This window comes from Anabrus simplex, chromosome 3 (genome assembly GCF_040414725.1).
Source record: "Anabrus simplex isolate iqAnaSimp1 chromosome 3, ASM4041472v1, whole genome shotgun sequence".
In the NCBI taxonomy this organism is placed as follows: Eukaryota; Metazoa; Arthropoda; class Insecta; order Orthoptera; family Tettigoniidae; genus Anabrus; species Anabrus simplex.
In genome coordinates this window covers 282363870-282388196 of record NC_090267.1, presented here as the reverse complement: position 1 = coordinate 282388196, position 24327 = coordinate 282363870, and the positions used below count along the sequence as shown (strand labels likewise).

Sequence of the window (24327 nt, the reverse complement as noted above, 5' to 3'; positions counted from 1 at the left end):
TTAAAAAAAAGTGAAACTAAGTTGATGTACCATGCAAATCAACAAATGGCCAAAGGTGCTTGGGTGATGCAGTATTGGGAACTGTCTGATAAGTAGCCTGTCAGCTATTATTTTACCACACAGCATCCTCAGAATGAATTATGAAGGTGGTGTATATTTCATACTACCATGCTTCAAAGAATTAACAGTACATTATAACATTGGTAACTACTGAAATACAAACAGTCAGTGGTTTGTGTTGGGACAGCCACTAAGAAGTCATTTACAAAAAATAATTGGTTACAAAAATGAATTGGGGGTACCCCGTGGTCAGCAGCCCTGAGGAGGGTTTTCTGTGGTTTCTCATTTTTTCACCAGGCAAATGCTAGGACTGTATCTTAAGTCCATGGTTGCTTCCTTCCCGATCCTTGCCCTTTACTATTCCATCATCGCCATAAGACCTATCTGTGTCATGGTGATGTTAAGCAAAAAATAAAAGAATTGGGGATTTAGACATTCCATAGACAATCCTCAGTACTGGTATCCTCATTCTTGTGACAATAATAGGAAAGTATTTTGTATGTTTGATACAGCCCATGTGCTGAAACTTACTCAGAAATTGTTAGGAGAAAAGAAATTTGGTGGAACTTACTCAGAAATTGTTAGGAGAAAAGAAATTTCCTTGAGATGGCACATCTCTTTTTTAGTGAAATGGGAGTATGTTAACCCCTTAACTGGGGAATAGTTTCATAACGTCAACCAGCCAGTGGGTAATTATTCAATGCAACGTGCACTTTTGGAATGGGTACAGTAGTGTGCGGCAGATGTAAATACTCAACAGAAAAATTTATTTTACTTGATTTTTTAAATTATTATTGATATAGTAAAAATTCAATATAATAATATTATTACCGTTTTTCTTGTAAACCCGTAAATGTGTACATATATATACACAGTGTGATCATACAAAATTGAATATAAAGAGTGATCCTTTCATTATTCTGATGACATTTTTCAAGTTTTCAGATATTCATCAATAGGTTATACATACTTTCTGGTTCATAGGTCATTCAGAAATTGGGCACAGTGTGGTAAATACGGAAGCACGGCAAGCACAAAATGCCACATCACATTCCTCACAGCAGTAGACAGTTTCCCATCGTCTCTGGTTTGACAGGCACACAACACAGTGTTTTCTTGAGTGATTCCTACTTCCGGTCGGCGGGTTCTCAGATTTGAAGTGACGTGCGGTTAGTCGTTGAACTGGATCTTCAGAAGTTTTCCCTGGGCATTTTGGTTTCACTGTCGAATCACAATACTTCTGTCAGTTTTGATACCAGATTGAGATGAAAACTCAGTTGAGAATCAGTCCCACCTTTCTTTTGGAAGAGAACAAATGAATTGAAAACAGCAATATCCAGTAAGTGCCAGAACATTTTCATGTAGTACTTCGTCTCATCCATGCCACAGAGTAACTGGTGGCGCACTGGTCAAACAAATAGACTCCTACCATTCCTTTGCTGTACTTTATACTCAGAGTAGGCTTGAACTTATTACTTCCTCTCTTATCCCGTAAAAGTTGAACGCTGTTGTCATGTTCGGTACTGATCATATGAACATACACTGCTCAAAACAGTTAGGGGATCAGGTGAGATATCATACACAGTATACATATGGTAACGTATTTTATTCAGATATCGGTTACAATTGTAATTTGTGTGTGATACAGTACGATATTTTGCTGTCTCAACTCTTTGCTTGAGGTTTACATGGCGTTTACTTGGAGCGAGGCACCATGGGGCTACCATAATAGTGAAAAAGTCATTCTCGTTGCCCTCTAATATGGCGTGTGATCACCTCGGATGGCCAGTACAGTTGCACACCTGTGTGGCATGGAGAATATGAGGTTATCAATCAGCTCTTGAGGGATATTTGGTCATTCTTCCATGAGTGCAATATCCAGCTCTGCAACCGTTGTGGAAGTTGTTGGTCTGGCTGCAATGCGTATGCCGAGTGCATCCCAGATATGCTCAATCGGGTTTAAGTCCGGTGAGCAAGCTGGCCACTCCATTCGTTCATTTCCCTTAGCTTCAAGCATGTTGCCCACCAATGCAGCTCTGTGGGGACGAGCATTATCGTCCACCAGAAGGAACCCATCTCCTATGGCACCAGTGTAGGACACAATGAAAGGTCGAAGAATCTCGTCTCTATACCTCTGAGCAGTCAAAGTGACATAAAGGTCCGTACGTCCGCCAATACTGACTCCAGCCCACACCATTCGTCTACCACCGTAATACGGTGATGTCTCCTGCACATAAGCAGGATTGTTCCGAGTTCCATGTTCTCTCCAGGTGAGGGAACGATGATTGTCCAGCTGATCACAAAATCTTGACTCATCTGTGAAAACCCGGCGCCATTCAATACGACTCCAATCCTGATGTTCCTCTGCCCAGTTTCTGCGGGCTACACGGTGTCATGGTTTTAATCGGACACACACCATAGTCCTCCGCGCGTAGAGGACACATTCCCGAAGGCAATTTCAGACTGTTTGTGTTGATATTGCGCGTCCTGTTGCTGCCTGGAGGGTGCGTTGCATCTGAGTTGCATTCAGCCTCCTGTCTCGACGGGCTGTTAACCGGAGATAGTGGTCATCTCTTTCTGGTGTTACCCATGGGCGACCTTGGCCCTGCCTTCTTTTGACGGTTCCTCTTGTCTGAAATCACGTCCAGGTCCTGGAAATTACACTTTGGGACACTCCAATAGCTGCAGCCTCCTCCCTCTGTGTCTGTCCCGCTTCCAACCTTCCTATGGCTCTTCATGCCGGGGTAATCACGTTGTTGCATTGCACTACCTGCCCACTACACTATCTGAACCCAGCTGCTTGTGTAATTCGTTTGGTAGAGTAAATACAAGTCAACACCAACGTCCTTTGCAGAAACTTCCTGTTATTATCACTATCTCAGTTACCATAATATTGTTGTCTCCACTCTGTAGAACCGACAGAAAGACGCCAAACTATTTTGGTTCATTCTGCCGATGACAATACTTCAGAACCTAGATATCTCAACTGATCCCCTAATTGTTTTGACCAGTGTATTTCTTTTCTGCACACTTCATTATCATCACTTTGTTCTTGTACCAGACTGTAAACTCTCCCTTTTGTAACTTTTGAGTCTTCAGATCTTTGGGTACATCTTCCTGTTTACACATAAAGTGCTTGTGGCATCAGTTTTCTTTTCAACCAACAATTCGAACAGTCGTTAAGAACAATAGTAATTGTCCATGCTGTAAAACCCCTCAATGGGGGTATATGCATATATGAATATATTTATTCATAAATCCAGCCAAGGGAAATCCAAAGTATCGGTGACACCGAGTGCTTACAAACAGTAGGGAATAAATTTACGCGATGAGAAAAATGCCAGATTGAGAATTGAGGCCGTGGTAAAAGGGCTTCTCCTAATAAACATTCCAGAGTAAGCGCAGATAGCGCAGTGGAAACTATGCTAGATAATTTTCAAAAAAAATTAAAAGAAAACGGCAGGAGAAATAAGGGACATGACAGGTGAAAATTAGATGAGAAACCAAGATAAAAATTTGGAAATATATATATATTAGAAAAATCAAATCAAACTCTTACAATATTAGAAGAATAGAAGTCAGTACAAATACGGAATTTTCCCAACCAGAAATAATACAAATAGTTACATCAAGAGTAAAATATTCAAGAAAATGAAAGCAAATAAGAGAAGGGGCCAGGAGAGGAAAGGGATGGACAAAAAGGGGATGAATACAGTTTAAAGAAAAATGTTGAACAACGAGAATAAGAAAGAATGTTCGCAGTTACCAGATTGAAGTATACCAACATGAAGTCTACTAAGCAAAGTCTAATGTCATGTGAAAGTTGCCACCACTTCAATTAACACCCGAAATAGGCACAAATAAAGATTGTCCTACTGGCTTAAGTCACTGTATACAATAATGAAACAGTCTCCAAGTGTACCAAAACATACATGGTGAAGCATTAATTAACCACAAGTGTGTATAGGAGTCGCAGAGTTGCGGATATACCACACGCACATTTAGAAAGCAAACAGTCACTGGATAGTCAATAGAGGCTTTGAAATTGAAAATGCAAGTAAAATCTCGGCCTGGAAATGCACTGCTCCCAGTCAAAATTTGCAAATAAAATAGCTCCAAATGCAACACAGCATTATTTACAATAAGGACATTTTTAGTTTGTCATACCTCATCTTGAACCAAGTAGTTCTGCCCAAAAATGGAGAGTCCAGGGCACATGTCGCTAAAGACGGAGATGATGTTAAAGGTTCCTCCCTCCACACAGGCCAAAGTCCATCTCAACACATTCAGAGGAAGGCCGGGTATTTATAGTGTGGAATAATGAGACATATGTCTGGAATATTCCAGAAGTTAGTGGAGCATGCGTGACAAAGCGGACGATGTCACATGACGTCAGGCAGCGAAAGGGAGGTTAGTTTATCGTCGGTCGGAAAGGTGGATAAGGCAGAGTTCGTGCAAGGTATGATGTGTGCAAATCCACATAAGTATGTAAATTCCAGTTGAAGAGAAAATGCGGTGTGTATCCAGATGAAGGTAAGTCCATATTAATTGTAGAAAAAGGTTATGTGCGTGGCGAGGTTGATAACAGTAGTTGCCGGTGAGGTGAAGAGTCCGTTACAATGCATAACATATACCTTTCACTTAGCAGGTCACCCATTAGTGACAGCATGACATGGGGACTTGGGAAGGCTTGTCAAGAGTCTTTAGTTCAATACCGTCAACTTCAGCTTGAACCTGTGTAGATTTTCCAATGTACACTAGAATGTTCCAAACCAATCCAGAATCAGATTCGCACAAGTTGAAGGACTCCATCCCAAACCATGCTCTTTTCTTCGGAATAAACATTTTCTGGCCAAGGCGACCTTTCCACAACAACAGACTCTCATGAATGGCAATGTCACAGTCAGGGGTGTAGGCTGCTTGAAATCGCTCAACAATATACCCTATTACAACACAGGCCAAATTTTTTAAAGCTTTGTATTAGGGGCACTTTCCGGATCAAAACTTGCATTGTCGCTGAAGTGCAGGAATTTTCCTAACAATTGAAATTGCCATTCAGTCATGATACCGGTAAAGAATGGAGTATAAACCAGTTTGTTTTTACTGAAAAACATCCCCATTGTTAGCTTCTGAATAATACCTTGTAGTAAAAATAGGCCTAACAACAGTTTTATTTTTGAGCTGTTAGTAGGTTCCTACTTTTTGTCACGACTTCTATTCTTCATTTTCCTAGCTTGAGTTTCTTCAATTGATTGTGTGGCATATAAGTTTGTTTGATCAGCAATTACAGTACATAGTTCATCAGTAAAAAAAAATTCTAAAATGTTTAGCGGATCACATTCCAGTACTATGTGTATATCTGCATCTCCAATGAAAGGAAATCTAGACCTAGGCTTACTTGGAATGTCAGTCCTTCTTCAGGATCGTCGTTTTCTGTGTCATTTTGCCCATCAGTGGACGCGTCACTGTCAGTGCCAGTATCTTGTAATGTTCCACTATTTAATCATCATCAATATAATTAAACGTCTTTCCTAACCATCCCATGTTCACGTCACACGGAACAGTTTACCACCATACACAGATCAATTTACAAAAAGTTGTCAGAATATAGACAATGGAGTTCCCAGAACAACTGTATCGTAACAACATCAACAACTCCCAAATTTAGTAATTTCAATGTACATATACACAAATTCTTTACAAAGAATTTGGCGCGGACCGCACGAGGCAATACAAGACAGCTGTCGGACTGCTGCCTAGGTGCAAACTACCTGACTGGTGTAAGACTGGATAAAAATTAATAGGACAGCAATAATCAAATCTAATATGAATGGAATTAGTTTTTAATTATTATAGTAGATGGCAGAAGTGATTAAGAATAGCCAGACGCCTATAGGCAACTAACCCAATGTAAGAACACACATAGAATTACAAGAACGCCTAATGGCGTCAAACCCAGTTAAGGTGTTAATAAGCTTATTAACCCTTGAATGCCCAAATGATTTATTTTCAAATATTTATATTTTGTGTTAATTGACCGTTTTTGGTTTAGAAAACAAAGGATGTTACATGTATATAAAACTAGGTGCGTATGTAGTTGGAACTACCAAGCGAAGTGAAAATTGGTAAATTATAATGTCTGTAAGTATCCTAGTTTGTTCTAATTTACATAAAATATCACATTTACACTAGAGAAAATCTGAACAGTTATAGAAAAGCATTTAAACATGACATATCAGCTTACACATGTTACTTTCAATGGTACGGTGCGAAGCATGGTACTTCAAGTCCCATATCACATTTTGAACACACGGTGTGAACACTGCCTTTGTACATTTCATTGGCACTCATTCACTGGTATTTCTTTCCTGAATCTTGATGACAAGATGATTCTGTCCATCATATCTCGAGTCTTCGTTTACATACCCTTCCCCTGCATACCTCGCTGATGAGTGACCGACTCCCTTTGGCTTAACACCGTAATATTTCACGTAATGTGATATAGATGTTGATTCCCATAGGGAATCTGAAATATTTGTCCTGAATGAGCAAATTTATAATACCAATATAAATGGTCCGTTATTGGACATTATAAATTTTCCAGCTAGCTCATTCTTGGTTGCCAGCGTTTCGCCCTCGTGTGCTAGGGTGGGCTCGTCAGTTGGTACCTAGCACACCTACCAATACGCTGGCTAGTGCATACCGTGGAGGCCACTGCGTAGGCTAACTGGAGCCACCGGCAGTGCCAATGCACTAAGAGACTTTGTCTCATCACTAAAAATTGATGCCTGCTTGGCCATCACATGATATAGATGTTGATTCCCATAGGGAATCTGAAATATTTGTCCTGAATGAGCAAATTTATAATACCAATATAAATGGTCCGTTATTGGACATTATAAATTTTCCAGCTAGCTCATTCTTGGTTGCCAGCGTTTCGCCCTCGTGTGCTAGGGTGGGCTCGTCAGTTGGTACCTAGCACACCTACCAATACGCTGGCTAGTGCATACCATGGAGGCCACTGCGTAGGCTAACTGGAGCCACCGGCAGTGCCAATGCACTAAGAGACTTTGTCTCATCACTAAAAATTGATGCCTGCTTGGCCATCACATGATATAGATGTTGATTCCCATAGGGAATCTGAAATATTTGTCCTGAATGAGCAAATTTATAATACCAATATAAATGGTCCGTTATTGGACATTATAAATTTTCCAGCTAGCTCATTCTTGGTTGCCAGCGTTTCGCCCTCGTGTGCTAGGGTGGGCTCATCAGTTGGTACCTAGCACACCTACCAATACGCTGGCTAGTGCATACCGTGGAGGCCACTGCGTAGGCTAACTGGAGCTACCGGCAGTGCCAATGCACTAAGAGACTTTGTCTCCTCACTAAAAATTGATGCCTGCTTGGCCATCACATGATATAGATGTTGATTCCCATAGGGAATCTGAAATATTTGTCCTGAATGAGCAAATTTATAATACCAATATAAATGGTCCGTTATTGGACATTATAAATTTTCCAGCTAGCTCATTCTTGGTTGCCAGCGTTTCGCCCTCGTGTGCTAGGGTGGGCTCGTCAGTTGGTACCTAGCACACCTACCAATACGCTGGCTAGTGCATACCGTGGAGGCCACTGCGTAGGCTAACTGGAGCCACCGGCAGTGCCAATGCACTAAGAGACTTTGTCTCATCACTAAAAATTGATGCCTGCTTGGCCATCACATGATATAGATGTTGATTCCCATAGGGAATCTGAAATATTTGTCCTGAATGAGCAAATTTATAATACCAATATAAATGGTCCGTTATTGGACATTATAAATTTTCCAGCTAGCTCATTCTTGGTTGCCAGCGGTAGGTGTGCTAGGTACCAACTGACGAGCCCACCCTAGCACACGAGGGCGAAACGCTGGCAACCAAGAATGAGCTAGCTGGAAAATTTATAATGTCCAATAACGGACCATTTATATTGGTATTATAAATTTGCTCATTCAGGACAAATATTTCAGATTCCCTATGGGAATCAACATCTATATCATGTGATGGCCAAGCAGGCATCAATTTTTAGTCATGAGACAAAGTCTCTTAGTGCATTGGCACTGCCGGTGGCTCCAGTTAGCCTACGCAGTGGCCTCCACGGTATGCACTAGCCAGCGTATTGGTAGGTGTGGTAGGTACCAACTGACGAGCCCACCCTAGCACACGAGGGCGAAACGCTGGCAACCAAGAATGAGCTAGCTGGAAAATTTATAATGTCCAATAACGGACCATTTATATTGGTATTATAAATTTGCTCATTCAGGACAAATATTTCAGATTCCCTATGGGAATCAACATCTATATCATGTGATGGCCAAGCAGGCATCAATTTTTAGTGATGAGACAAAGTCTCTTAGTGCATTGGCACTGCCGGTGGCTCCAGTTAGCCTACGCAGTGGCCTCCACGGTATGCACTAGCCAGCGTATTGGTAGGTGTGCTAGGTACCAACTGACGAGCCCACCCTAGCACACGAGGGCGAAACGCTGGCAACCAAGAATGAGCTAGCTGGAAAATTTATAATGTCCAATAACGGACCATTTATATTGGTATTATATTTCACGTAGTATTGAGCCTCTTTTCTCTTGAATTCCAGCTTAGTTGCTTTTGTTCACTTGAGTAATTCTTGCCTGGTGCGTCCACGTTGTGGGGGTGGGCATCCTACACTCCAGTAGGCCGGAGTGATAGGATGACTGAGTTCAGACAGGGACCCAGTCCCATGGGGTATATCACGGAACCCTTGCCCAGGGTTACGGGTGAAGACCTCAATGGCAGTGAAGGCGGAGATGATGATTCGGTACGGCAGAGTTGGCCCAAGAGGCAACCCATTCTCTTGGGTAGTACAGATGGAACCCACTGCCTTGTGGGATGAGGAGGGATTCTCAAAGGCTAAGGGACTTAACCCCGAAAGAAAATCCTTCTTTATGTTAGGCCCAGCGAGTTAGTAAAGAAGTAATTGTTCAATTGCTTTCAATATACGGGCAAGCCGTGGATCAAACAAACCAGAAAAAGACTCCACTTCTGGCACTTCAGGAACTAATGATGACCCTAAGAAGGCTGATGCTTATTCTGAAATTGCAAGATGATATACCGATCTAAGACATAGCAACCGGAATACACCTTACCAAGAAACCAAACTGAGAGTGGGAACCCTGAATATAATTACACTGACCAACAAGTGTGAAGAGATAGTCGACCTGATGGCAAGGAGGAAAGCTGTAAGCCATAAGACCTATCTGTGTCGGTGCAACGTAAAGCCAGCTTTAAAAAAAAAAAAAAAAAAAAAAAAAAAACACCCTGGTTTACTTGAGCGACCCCAGAAATAATTGGGATACACTGAAGACAGCTTTTTATGCTGAACGTTAAACAAAATATTCCCCCTCCCTATTGGCCCTGGTCTTCTGGCAAATGAGAAATACCAACAGTTTGTGAGGGCTGGGGAGCAGTAGCCATTCGTCAGTTGAAGGTAGCCTCCATGATGAGACTTAACATGCTTATGTTTCTCTGTGGCACTTTGTGGCGGGCTGTCCATACGGTGTTCTTTACGGTTTACACAGCTATGGTTCTATCTTGGGTTTGCTATGGCAGTGTGGTGTTTGGTTCAGCGTCAAGAACAGTGTGAATCATTTAGATAGTATACACCAGGTATGGCTAACTTAATTTCTGTATAGGGCCAACTTAACTGATAAATTAAGCCTCCACACATTCGCTCCCATATGGTCGGATTAGGTTTTACGTGTGTAAGATACCATATCTGACCTTAGTCGTGTTTTAATACGTGCCAACTTTTTACGTTCAAATGTACGTTAGATGATACAGTATATCAATTTGCAGGTAATGAACATTTTACTGCAGCTTGGGGTAATTTACTGCATTGCGGGATGTGTGGTCTAAATATACACGTGCCAGTCCCGAGGTCTTTGAAATGTGCGGTCGGGATTCAAGTGGTGCGGAGTGATATCATGAATACAATTAGAAATAGGAAAGGATTTCCACCTATCAATACTTTTAACGATTTCCACCTATCAATACTTTTGAATACAAGTATTGATAGGTGGAAATCCTTTCCTACTATTTCTAATTGTGTAGTTCGTCAATACGGAAATGAAGATTATAGATTACGATATAATGAATAGTCGTTGCTGTAACAAAATTATACTAGATCATCTTGTGAAGGTACTTTATTTCCTTTCTTCAGATTTTTTAGGGTTTATAGTGTAGGAGAGATACTAAGTTAAAGCCATGTGTTACATGTTACCTTACCGGGCGAATTGGCCGTGCGCGTAGAGGCGCCTGGCTGTGAGCTTGCATCCAGGAGATAGTAGGTTTGAATCCCACTATCGGCAGCCCTGAAGATGGTCTTACGTGGTTTCCCATTTTCACACCAGGCAAATGCTGGGGCTGTATCTTAATTAAGGCCACGGCCGCTTCCTTCCAACTCCTAGGCCTTTCCTATCCTATCGTCGCCATAAGACCTATCTGTGTCGGTGCGACGTAAAGCCCCTAGCAAAAAAAAAAAAAAAAAAACACCATGTTACCTTGCGAGGCCGGGTGTCCTCTAAATATCACTGGGCTGCATGATTAAATACCCACGGAGGGAGCTGGGAGTGAATGTGTTAATATTAGGATTTTCCATATTTCTTTTACTGGATATTAATGATTGGATACACTGTATAATGTATTACATGGACAAAAAATAATAAATTTCTCACAGTGTGGAAAAAAAATGTTAGTTACATAATTGTCATTATTACAATTTCACTATATACATAGTTGAGTTAAAAAAAACTACATATTCAATGTGACCCACTTGATTTTGTGGTGATGGCACTTCCAGAATGGAGGATAAATGATGTTCTGTCAGTCAAGACTGACTCCAATCCTCAGACCATACTATTAAAAAAACATGGCGGCCGAAGTAGCCGGATTGCTGGTATTGGCGAACACGAAAATATCACGTACATATTATATAAACGGTGGTAATTTAATATGATAAATGTAACATCCTAGGGAAAATCACTTTTATACGTTTGGAAACGCTTCACCAACAAGTACGCCCCACATATAATCAACTAGAATCACATATATTCTACTCGAAAAGAGACCAACAAGCTGATTATTTAGACATTTCAATTCGTCAGATAATGTTTTCTCTTAGATTTCACTTCACTGGATAAATGAAAATACATGATAAAACTGTAAAATGATATTTCTAACATCATTTTGAATGTTTCAAAATAAATTAAGGTGCAAAATTCTTCGATTTATTCGCTCTCATGAGAACTGTGAAACATAACTTGTTGCCTGAGTTTGAAGTGGTGGACAATTCTTAAATTCACCACGCAATGAATTGGAAGTACACCCGAAATAATGTTATTGGCTTTACGTCCCACTAACTACATTTTCTACGGGTTTTGGAAATGTCGAAATGTCGAAATGCCGAAATTTAGACCTGTAGTAGTTCCTTTACGTGCCAGTAAATCTACCGACACGAGGCTGATGTATTTGAGCACCTTCATATGCCACCGGACTGAGCCAGGATCGAATCTACCAACTTGGGATCAGAAGGCCAGCGCCTTAACCATCTGAGTCGCTCAGATCAAGTACACCCGCAATGATTATGTTAACCCACTGAACGGCCCTGGTAATGTTAATATAATGTTGACATGTGGCATAACAGCACGTCAACAATGATAGTAACCTTAGTAATGAAACGTTCAGACACTAAAGATATAATAGGTTTTTACCCAATAAAGAACATGAGTACAAAAACTCTATTTGACTAAACATTGATATTTAAGCACATGGACGAGCTTCAGTTCGGCACAGTCTGCTTGATGACAGATAGCCACAGCATGAATCGGAAGGTGTTGGTTGTGTAAAACCCTACGTTACAAACCCAGCTAATCCCTCTAAGTCACTGTTTCTTTTGTGTTGCAGTATACAGATTGCTCCACCTGTCACACTTATAAGTTTTGTTATACTGTACTCCAAGATCCAGCCAAACATTTCCGCTTACCGAGCTCGATAGCTGGAGTCGCTTAAGTGCGGCCAGTATCCAGTGTTCGGGAGATAGTATGTTCGAACCCCACTGTCGACAGCCCTGAAAATGGTTTTCCGTGGTTTCCCATTTTCACACCAGGCAAATGCTGGGGCTGTACCTTAATTAAGGCCATGGCCGCTTCCTTCCCACTCCTAGCCCTTTCCTGTCCCATCGTCGCCATAAGACATATCTGTGTCGGTGCGACGTAAAGTAACTAGCAAAGAAAAAAAAGAAAAAAAGAAAATTCTGCAGGCAAAGCGCAGATTATTGTAAATTACGCTTGCATCTAAATCACTAGACACTTTGAAGCACATAGACACTGACGGAATAACACAATATCAATTATATTCTATCTAAGTTAAAATTTTTCGATGAACATGTATAGTTTGGAAGTAGAGAACTGGCTTCCATAACCTCAGACTTATTCTCAAAATGACGTATGCACGCTACGGTTTTGCCATGAACTTCAAAATAATCATGATGTATATTCCTAATCGATTTTTCTTATGTTCTATTCCGTACGAAACTTAAGAATAGTTGTATGAGAGGCATTGCCATAGTTGGACTAAAAACTGGTCCACCTAGTGCACTCGTGTTCTTTAATGGGTAAAAACACGATCTACTCAAGCACATTCTCACATTACTGCGTATAATTACAGATCCCATGTATCCACTGATTCATAAATACACTCGCACACTTATATTCTACAAACTAACATTTATCGTCAACTTTCATAAAATTACACAGACTACATACAATAACAAGCCAAAACAATTCCGGCTACTCGATTTGCCATCTTTGAACGATCGAGAGTTGCATTAATGTCCGAGGATTGGAGTCGGTCTTGCCAGTCTTGATCTCTGAGCAGTTTTGTTTGACTTAAATGAAAATAACTGTTCAGTGATAGGTACATACAGTTTAACATTGTCAGTATGTTCGCTGCGAACTGGCGCATTTCAGAGTACTGGCTTGGGCAAATAGGAATAAGACTTGGGAATTCCAACTTCATTGAACTTGTTTTTTAAGACACTGTCAATTGGATGTGAGTAAGTTCCATTTGGACTTCGATATCTGCCTTCTGAACATGATAGGAGAATGGTTCGCTAAACAAAGATAAATATTCTTCACACAATTCAAAATTTTTAACCTATTTTGTAACTTACAATTAGTTCTTTTATGTTGGAGGTATAATGACTAAAATCAGAAGTGTCATGAGACTTTTTGAAATCCTGGGAGGTAGGAAAATGAATTAAAATGCCACTTTCCAGTGTCCTTCCCAAAGCTTTAACTTCAATTTAAAAGCTTTGATATGGTCATACATTGAAATTACTACCTGATCATTAACTTGCAACTTCAAATTAAGTCATTTAAATGTCTGTAGTAATATAACGAAAAACAGGAGCAATGAAAGGAACATATAACAGGAAAAACACAGTATGGGAAGTAGTGTTGGCTACCGAGTATGATTTGAAGTGGTGTATCGATTCATTCAACTGTCCAAGTGAATCGATTCACAGGAACAGCCAGCTCATGGCACTTAATTGAGCTGACTCGCAGCAGACAGTGCTGAGTGGTGCACTCGTGTATCATTGAGACACAACACACACATGCTTCATTATCTGTACACTGGACATTGGCGGGGAACTGAACTTCGCTGCAGCAAGACATACAGAGCCATGGCGCATTGAAGGTATCATATGCTATAACGGACTCTCAGCTCATTTTAAAATAGTACCAATTTGAATTGACTGTCCTCTTCATACAGGGAGGTTTAAATAATAGATGGATTTATTTGCAGTGTTAAGAAGATAGTCGAGACATAACTCCAAAATAACTAGCTAATAAATAGGTGGGCTGTTAGGTTATTCTATTTATTAGTTTAATGAATCATTATCATAACTTAGTTGATATTCGACAATTAATTCTACTCATCTCTCTAGCCTACCCTATGACTATGAGTCATGCTCATGACCACTCAAAATTGTCCGTTTTATATTGGGAAGAACTACTCGGTATTCTCTTAGTTTGTATGTCGCATCAGTGCACAAGACTTCAATAATCGAATCACAATATCACCAGAGCGTGTAGACAGAGTAAGTGTACTGACTGATGCAATAACTTTCATTAAGAAAACAAGCAATAGCTTAGATAAAAAGGTGTTAAATTAGAAAACCAGACGTCTACTGTACATCTCGGGTAGCCTGTACAAAATGTGACTATTTGAAAAATCCTCTGCTGATAGAAAAAGTCATATTTAAAAAATAACTGAGCGAGTTGGCCATGCGGTTAGGATTGCTTAGCTAAGAGCTTGCATTTGGAGGATGGAGGGTTTATATCCAACCGTTGGCAGGCGTTAAGATGGTTTTCCATGGTTTCCTAGTTTCACACGAGGCAAATGCCACGGCTGGTTCCTTCTCACTCCTAGCCTTTTCCTATCCCGTTGTTGCCATAAGACCTATCTGTGTCGGTGCGATGTAAAGCAACTTCTTTGATTTATATTTAATATGTTGGCTACTTATTGTGAACACAGGTATTTTTACATGTAATTCTGTGTATATAATAAGAGTTTTGACTGTGGAAAACCATAAGTTGGTGTATAAAATTTGAGTTATGTTGCTTGTTATTAAGGGGTACATAATTTTTGTGCTGTAAGTTAATAAGGAAATATTGATGTACTGAAGAGGTAATTTTATATGCATTTCATTTTTAATATTTGTTTTATGTTAATATTTAGGCTGTTTATTGTAAACACACATATTTTTACAGCTAATTCTCTATATTTAGTGGAGTTGTTGCTTTCTGAAAACTGTGAAAAATCACAAGTCTATGTAGAAAATTTGAGTTTTGTCGATGATGATGATGATTATTATTATTATTATTATTATTATTATTATTATTATTATTTACTTAATTTTTGTACTTTGCCTTAATATAAGGAGGTATTGATATATCAGATAGGTATTTTTTCATGTATTTTAGTTTGGCTTATTTGTCTTATATTAACATGTAGACTGGTTATTGGGAATACATACATTTATACATCTAATTCTGTATATTCAGTGGAGTTGTTAATTCTTGAAAACCATGGAAAACCGCAAGTGTATGTATAAAATTTGAGTTCAGTTTGATTATTATTATTATTATTATTATTATTATTATTATTATTATTATTATTATTATTATTATTATTATTATTATTATTATTATTATTATTAACTACATAAATTTTGTACTGTAATATAATAAGCATGTATAGTACTGCAGAAGAACCTATTTTTTTCCTGCATTTCTTTTTTTTAGCTTATTTGTTTTGTATTATGTACTTAGCATGAATAGAATGAAATTTTCATATTCTTTGAAATCATTTAAGAAAAAATTGACAAACTATTGATAGGGAATCCCCCACCTGGCAAACAGCTTTAAATGCATATCATTGATGATTGTATGTATAGATATATTTTCATCTAATTCTATACGCTTATTTAATGGAGTTGTCACTTTGTAACACAAAAACTTGATGTAAAGAGGTGGCTGCAGGAGAAACATGAATTTGAAAGCTTAATGACATGTAGGAAAGCAGTTCATAGAATGAAGACCAGATGGCAGCAGTAAGCATTGAATATTGTTGCTGCTGTCTTATTAGTACACACAACACAGATGCAATAAGAACGGCGATTCTAATGTGCCGTGAATCGGATCACTGTATCGATTCAGTAAGGTGAACAGAATCAAATTAATCGATTCAGTAAAATGAATCGAATATCCCATCACTAGTGGGAAGAGGTAGAAATAGAAAACATTTAAGGACAGGGACAATCTCCACATCTTTATACACTGTCATCTACAGATAGATTGGTTCTCTCCTCATCAATCCCAGTTCTTCTACATCCATTTCTTCCCAGCCCCAGGTGAGCTCATTTCTCCTTTCCAGCTTCATCAGGAAGGCAGGCTTTAACACTTAAGCCTAGGTCACACTTGGCAATTTTATAGCAGCAAGTCAGCTAGCAACGAGTACTCACTGTTTAAATCACTCAGTGTGATTTAAAAAATTCGCTACTCGCTGTAAGCCCAGCGAGAAGGAAAATCGCTGCGAGAAGAGTTGGACATGTTTAACTTTTCTCACTGCTAGCTAGTCACGTGATCATCACTCAGCAACTCATCGCCTTGTGTGACAGCGTAATCACTGATACAGGAAGTGCACAGTAGCGAGATGTTTAGCTGAAAACACCTTATAAATATACTTTCCAATGTAATCATTTAAAATGAGTAATATAAAATGGTCTGGTGATCAGATAATACAATTTCTGGAGGTTTTACGGAAGTATGAGACCCTGTGGGACGTTTTGACTTGTGATTACATGAAAGGAGATCGTAGAGACAGTGCTTATTCTAAAATTATCAGTAAATTAAACGAGTCGGGATTTACGTTTACGCTAGATGAGGTTAAGGAGAAGATTTAAAAAAACTAAAACATGCACTGTAAGTCCCAACAAATGTCTTTATAAAATTACACCGCAATCCAACAGACGAAATTATTATAAAACACCATGAAAATTATACAAAACTCAGCAAACTAGTCTACTGAAACGCAGAAACACAATGTTATCACTGCTTGTACCTCTATATACTACCTCGCTTGAGTCTTTGTAATGTGACATAAATTCTCATAGCGATTTTACTATCAGCGAGAGCTCGCAGCTAGAACTAGCAACGAGAATATCGCCAAGTGTGACCTAGACTTTACTGAGGGGCCATCTTGACAGATGTTCTTCCTGTCTTTCTGTATATGACTTGAATTGTAATTGTGATATCTGGAGCCATCTCTTTCTAGTTTCAACTCAGTCATTTCACAATTGCGGGGTTCCTCAGTCTACTGAAACTAATTTGACAGACTGAGCAACCTTGCAGTTGCATACCTGCCAATTTTTCCGTTTAGGCAGGAGACTCTCAGTTGTACAGACAAGAAATGTGTTCCACCTATCAATACTTATTTATTATAAATGGATTTACATTAGAACCGGTTTCAGCCTTCCATGGCCATCATCAGTTAATACATTATTATATTACAGCCATTAGACAATATCACAAAAGTGTTATGTTTAGATCATCCGGATGTCTAATGAGGATGAAAATAAAATATTGTAGTAGTGTTTTGTCTATGTGGGGTTAAAATATCTGTGATCAATGTGGTAATGAAGGCTACAGTAAACTAAAACTAATTGAGTGTACATTGGGCATATTGAGTGCATTAAACTTATTAAAATACATAAAGCACAGTATAAAACACTTAAGTTAAACACATTAAAATATGGTACTTGTATATTAAAACACTTGTTAAAATTTGAGAGTTCGTGTTGTGTGGAGTTCCTTCTTCAATTGTGTGGAGTTCCTTCTTCAATCTTCTTTATAATTCTTGTGCTTTTATATCTATGTTGATTTAGTTGCATAAAGTGATCTTCGAGAATATTCTATGGCTGATATATTGTAACAGTAAATGTGGTACTTCGGTGAGCATGAGAAACGCAGGGCGTGTACCAATCTGTTGAAGTGCATACAGAGGAAGAGGGTGTGTTTAGAAGAAAATCTTTCAAATTTTTTTCTGAATTTATTAATAAGTTCAAAACCATGTCACCTCTGTACAGCAGATATAGTAGAAGTATCCCCTGTCCTAGTGCTGGCGACGTCCTTGGATTCCGGCAGCTCCTCTCCCTTCCATACCAGTGGACCACCATTTGTCCCTCGATGGAAGTTCTAGAAGATCCATTCGAAGACTAGAAGATCCATACGGTGCTGATGAAGGGCGTTGAGACGGACCACGTAAATGTCGAACGTGAATGAACACCGTTAAGCCTTGGGGCGAGTTAATGCAAAAGACTGCTTCTGCACAGATGAGAGCAAGGTTTATCACTGGTTTTAACAAGGTTCATGACACGGAGAATGTATGTTTGAAGGTCTATCACACGGTAGAAATCTATCCCGTGTTAAATCCTCAATCATTTGAAATGAAAAAGAAGGTTATTAAACTTGAATGAGTATATAAGTTTAACATTCATAAAATGAAAGTCCACTCGAAACTTATCGAATTTCAAAATAGTCGCTTAAAGTTTGTAGCATTTGGTATAATGTGAAGTTACGCCACACGACTTAGTTCTTAGTTTGAAGCATTGTTCAATGTAATCACTTGGATTTGGAAAAATAAGGGTGTTTCACTCGTGAATTCAGACTTGTTCACGCATTGGTAATGACATAAAAAAAATAAAACGAAATTAATCATGCATCAATAGTCCTCGGTTCGACTGTTCATAGAATCGAAAAGCACAGCTGAATGTTCGTAGAATTGAAATGTACAGTTCTTAGGAGAATTGAAATGCACAGTTCACGCACGCAGTCTACAGTTCATTATCTACAAATATTTACACAGTTCATGAAATGGTAAATTAGTGACGTAGTTGCTGTACCGTTGATGTACTTCAGTAAGTTTTGTGACAGACTCTAAGTCTTGAGTTTAAATTTTGATTGGGAGCTGTTGGTGGCGACACCTCTCTCATGTATTTGTGTTGTAATTATTATCTGTAAAGATAAGCTAATATAATTATAGTGTGCGTATGAAGGAATGCCTGGGGTGTGTATGGAAATGAAAAGAGTACTTACTGTTGTTGTGGAGGTCTTGTAGCGTTATGTTTGGAAGCTTGCTGTGTTCTACTACGAGTGCGTCTGGGACTTATGTTAGCTGTGGTGAGGGATAGAGGTGGAGGGGTAGGGGGAGTGACTATTATGGAGGTAGGGGTGGGGTTAGGCTTGTGATTCGTCGGTTTATTGGGGCGTGCTATATTCTGTTTGTATTGAATAGGTGGACACAGTAACTTTATTCTTGATAGAATTTTACTTATTATATCATCAGTATGGAACAAAAGGAGATTAGTTACTTGTAACCTTCCGATTTACCCGGAAACTTTCCGCTTTTTAATTCATCTTCCGATTTTCCGATTTATTTTTAATTCTTCCTATTTTTCACCAATGCAACCTCCGGTACGGTCATTACTCTTCCCCTAGGATAAAGGATAAATTCTTAGGCCTATGTGCTTGTGTAATTTACCCAACCTCATTTTCAAGCGTATTTGATGCTTTATTTTGCGAGTGTACCGTCCGTCGCCTTCGTGTATCGTGTTTCCTGCTCGCTACAGAGGCATGTGTGCTTTACGGATGGGGATTTGGGGCGGCAATCATCCTACAAGCAACATAGGCCAGGGACTAAGTTCGCGCTCTATTAACACCGTTTTTGTGCGTAATTTCGTTTCAATTGTTGGCCGCATGTTTTTTCTAGTGGTTCTGTGCTTCTATTGTGGTTGAGGAATATGTTCAGGTTATTATTTACTCTCCTGAAGGCTATGTTGACGTTGTGTTTATCTAAAACATTAGTGATCTGATGGATAGCCGGGTTGTTATACGTAAATGTGGCGTAGCTGTTTTTTGATTTAACTGGGACTAGGTTGGAAGATAGCCTAATTTTGATCTTGTTAATTAACCGATTGATTATATTTATTTTAAAGCCATTGAACTGAGCTAACTGTCTTATGTAATTCAGCTCTATTTCCAAACTTTTTGGCAAAAGAGGAATTTTTAGAGCCCTATGTATTAGAGTATGATAGGCAGCTAGTTTTTGGGTCTTAGGATGCAAGTATGAATCTTTAATAGTTATGGGTGAATGAGTAAGTTTCCTAAACATTTGAAATTCAAAAGTGTTATTCAAGCGTGTAACTGTTAAATCTAAAAAATTTAAAGAATTGTTGACCTCATCTTCTTTGGTAAATTTCATGTTAGGATCAATCTCGTTTAGTGAAACTAATATATTGTCACTGTCAGTAATGTCCTTATTGATGATCACGAAAGTATCGTCAACTAATCTTAGCCACAAACAAATACCCTTTATGTGTGAAATAATTGTATGTTCTATCGAATCCATTTAAATATCTCCTAAAATTCCAGAAAGAGGGTTTCCCATAGCTAGGCCTTTCTGCTGATAATATTTACCATTAAAGGAGAAGTAATTATTGTTTAGAACGAAATTCAGTATCTTCATGAATTCTTCAATTTCCATTTTACTAAGGCCGCTATGTTTATTGATGTTGTCATGGATAATTTTAATGGTTTCTTCAATAGGAATGCTCGAAACATGTTTGTGATATCGTAAGATCACAAAATATGTTTGGGTTGCTGTTCAAAATTTTTCAATATTTCACAGAAATTAATTGAATTTCTTAAGGGGGATTTGTTGTTGAAAACATAATGCTTTCTTAAAAACCTATGAAGGAATTTCGATACTTTATAGGTAGGGCTATTCCTACAATTTATAATGGGATGCATTGAGGTATCTTTCTTATGAATCTTCGGCAAAGCTCTGGCGGTAGGGATATGTTGATTCATGTTGAAAAGTCTTTGTTGCTCTTGTTCGTTGAAAAGAAAATTAGAATTTTTTATTTAAGTTTTTAAATTTTGTTGAATTCTTGCAGTGGGATCTCTGTTAACTACCGAATAACTTGCATCATTAAAAAAATTTTCAGTTTTATGAGTGTAAAACTGTTCGTCTAAGAGGACCGTGGAACCTCCTTTGTCTGCCTTTGTAACAATAATGTTATTGTCGTCTATTTTTGTTTTTAATTTCTGAATTTGTTTTTTATGATTGAAATCAAAATTAACATTTATCTCTTCTGCCAGTTTAGGTAATTTCTTTTTTACTTCGAATCTAACATTGTTTTGAATCTCAATGGGGAATTTCAAAATACTGGTTTCTATCTCAGCTACTGTATTGATGACATGTTGTTTTATTTCGGCTAGGCCAATTAAACTTTAGGCCTTTATTCAATATCCCAATCTCATCCTCAGAAATATTAGTTATAGTATATATGTGGGTATTGTTGAAGGTAAATAAGGCATAATCTTTCTTGGGTTAGGCTGTTTTTGTTAATTTGGTTTTAGGTTGGGGTTTTATTTTGTGAATGATTTTGTTGACCATTTCTTTTCTGTATCTGTTATGTTTGGCTATGTCGCAGATTAATTTTAATTCATTATTTAGATCTTCTGTTGTCATTGGAATATCCAAGAATTTAAAAAGATCTTCCTTTTTTTTTTCTAAAAGTTGGCAGGTATGGAAATACTTTAATCTCCTCACAAAGCCGAAGAAAGTGTCTCAAAACAATAAAACAAGAAAGCAATGTCATCCAGCAACTGTATTTTGTGACAAGGAAATGTTTCTGAAAGATCAAACTTTATTAGGACATGCATTTTCGGCACTTATGTGAAGGTACTGCTGTACAAATTCACTGTCCCTGAAACATTTGGAAATTTTTGTTATCAGTTCTGCTATCATGTAGCTTGCTTAAACAGCTGCATCACGGGTTCCTTTTCAATTCTTGAAAGCTGACTGTTGCGTACCAAGTGCAGCCTGTCAATCCGGTAATTTATCCTCTCTCTATTTGTCTTCCTACTGATTATAATTTTGGCGATGGCCTTCACAGTGGTGCACTAGCCAATGACAAGAAGACTGCTCATCTCGTCATTCCCTTATTGTGTGAAAGTGGATATTAAGTGCTTATAAATTTCAAGTGTTCTGTTACTCAGGGAACTTGCATTCCCTTTTGATGTGTTTGTGTCTATTTCATCTTAAGAAAATAATTTTTGTTTTGTTTTTAATTCATTTTCAAATTCTCTCTATTATTATCTCTCTCTCTCTCTCTCTCTTTTTTTCCACTTAATTTGTTGACAGAATGGTTGCCTGGTTGTACTTCCTCTTAAAACCACCACCACATTTAGATGGCAGTTACTTTGGACTTACTTCATTTTGATGAAGGTGCTTTGTGCTGCTTGGTTCTTATCTTGATCTCTTTACATTACTCTGTCTCATTCAAGCAGCATTCAAGGTATATATAATGGGTTATATGTTCAATTTCTTTGGCTCCCAGCATCAATTTTGCCTATATGTCACCCAGCTTGCTATCATGAACATGGTTTTCTTCGCCGTCATCTTAAGGCCCCAGTTATTGCAAGCTGTGTTAACTCTGTCCTGTAAAGGTCACAGGTGTACCGGGTAGTCAGCAAGCAGCACTGTTGTCTTCATAACTAATATTTTCGATGTATCCCCCTTAAAGATAAAAATTTCATTGTTCCGTATTGAAATTATTGATGTTAAAAATTAAATAACTGGAGGTTCAACCTGTTCAATACTCAAAAGAAAGAAACGTAGCAATCACATTTCTATTTAAATGGGACCGGTTTCGACCTTAGTCTAGGTCATCATCAGCCATAAAAAACATGTAAAATGTTTAAGAATGTTGGAGGTCAGTTTTTCACTGTTAGGCACAAAGACACGACATCACATTCTGTTCTGCACAAAGTCACAACATTAACAATCAAATTGCGAAGATCAAAAAGGTTCTGGACCTTCGAAACTTTCTCCACTCTACTTTGGTGTTTGGCCGCAGCGCGTGACCTTGAGTGTGCCACGTAGTCACCGGGAGCTGGCGGCTTTCTTCTACAGATCTGTTCGTCTGCGAATTCAAGCCTTTTTGATCTTCGCAATTTGATTGTTAATGTTGTGACTTTGTGCAGAACAGAATGTGATGTCGTGTCTTTGTGCCTAACAGTGAAAAACTGACCTCCAACATTCTTAAACATTTTACATGTTTTTTATGGCTGATGATGACCTAGACTAAGGTCGAAACCGGTCCCATTTAAATAGAAATGTGATTGCTACATTTCTTTCTTTTGAGTATTGAACAGGTTGAACCTCCAGTTATTTAATTTTTAACATTAGTATCCCCCTTTGATGCAGATGCCAAAAGGATTTTTTTGTTTTGTATTACATCGCACCTATACAGATAGGTCTTAGAAAGGCCTAGGAATGGGAACGAAGCGACCATGGCCTTAATTAAGGTACAGCCCCAGCATTTGCCTGGTGTGAAAATGGGAAATCATGGAAAACCATCTTCAGGGCTGCTGACAGTGGGGTTTGAACCCACTATCTCCTGGATGCAAGCTCACAGCTGCGAGCCCCTAACTGCACGGCCAACTCGCCCGGTAATAAAAAGATTTGCGAGGACAACAGTGTCATAATCATATTTCTGCAAGCAGCTAATACATTTCTATAACTTTTCCACTCTGTGCTTGCTGGACAGCATGCCTTACTTCCTCTCTCATGAGGTTCATCAACACTATGCTGTGCTGGTCGCCAGGTGTTGTGACTGTTGATCAGTACTTCAATACCTTGATTTCTATCTATCTCAAATTTTCTTGTGCAGGTTGATGTTGTATCTCTCCTAGAGTTCTTCGACTTTGCTATACTTTTCTGATGTCCACAGTTCCTGAGTGACTCAGGACTTGGTTCTTATTTCCCAATGCAATTGTTCTTACCTATACTGGTTTGAACTAGTCTTGCTTCTTTTACCTTCTTCCTGATTGCAAGTGTGTTGTTCTGTCATGACAGGCACTTGCTTTATGTCAGGCCACAAATTCTCCACCAGTCGGGAGCTGTTTCTGAACTCTTTTTGCCAAATTATCATATCCGTCTTGGGTTGACTTCTAATGTAGAGGCACTGTGGTGGAAACTTGAAGAGGTGTGTGAGACAGCTAGATTTTCTTCTTAACAGAATGTCTTGTTCTACAGTTCCAGCCCATAGTCTCCCCCTACCTCCCCCACTCAGCCTTTCCCTGTCTTTGAATGAAATCTCCCATAACTGTGTTCAGGTGTTGCTTCATTGATCTACTTGTAGAACTGCTCTACCTCATCGTTATAGTTCTTTTCTGCAGGTGGAGCATACATCTGAGCGATGTTGACATTGGGAGGGCTAGATGAAGCTGTACCCGTATGACACAGTCTGAGAATGTCATGAAACACTTCACAGTATTCCTGACATAACTTCCATTTCTATGGTCAGGCTCATTTTTTCCATTACAGTACACTGTGTTGTCTTTGGACACACACCGACTACAGTCGGACCATCTCATCTCACTTACACCCAGAGTTTTGATAATGCTGGATACCTGACTGAAACAATATATCATCGCTGTGTCTGCAAAAACCATTATGTTTTGGAGAAATGCTGATAAAGAATGAAAATACTTTATTGTCGCAGAGTATTGAACCTTGGATGACAGATCCTTACCAGCCATACTTCTAAGCAGAAATATT

The 24327-nt window shown here is 38.8% G+C and overlaps 1 protein-coding gene across 1 annotated transcript in view; it reads left to right on the top strand.

Moving 5' to 3' along the window:
- LOC136866260 (serine/arginine repetitive matrix protein 2) overlaps nt 1-24327 on the top strand; it is a 519326-nt gene that overhangs the window by 298539 nt on the left and 196460 nt on the right. The window lies entirely within an intron of this gene.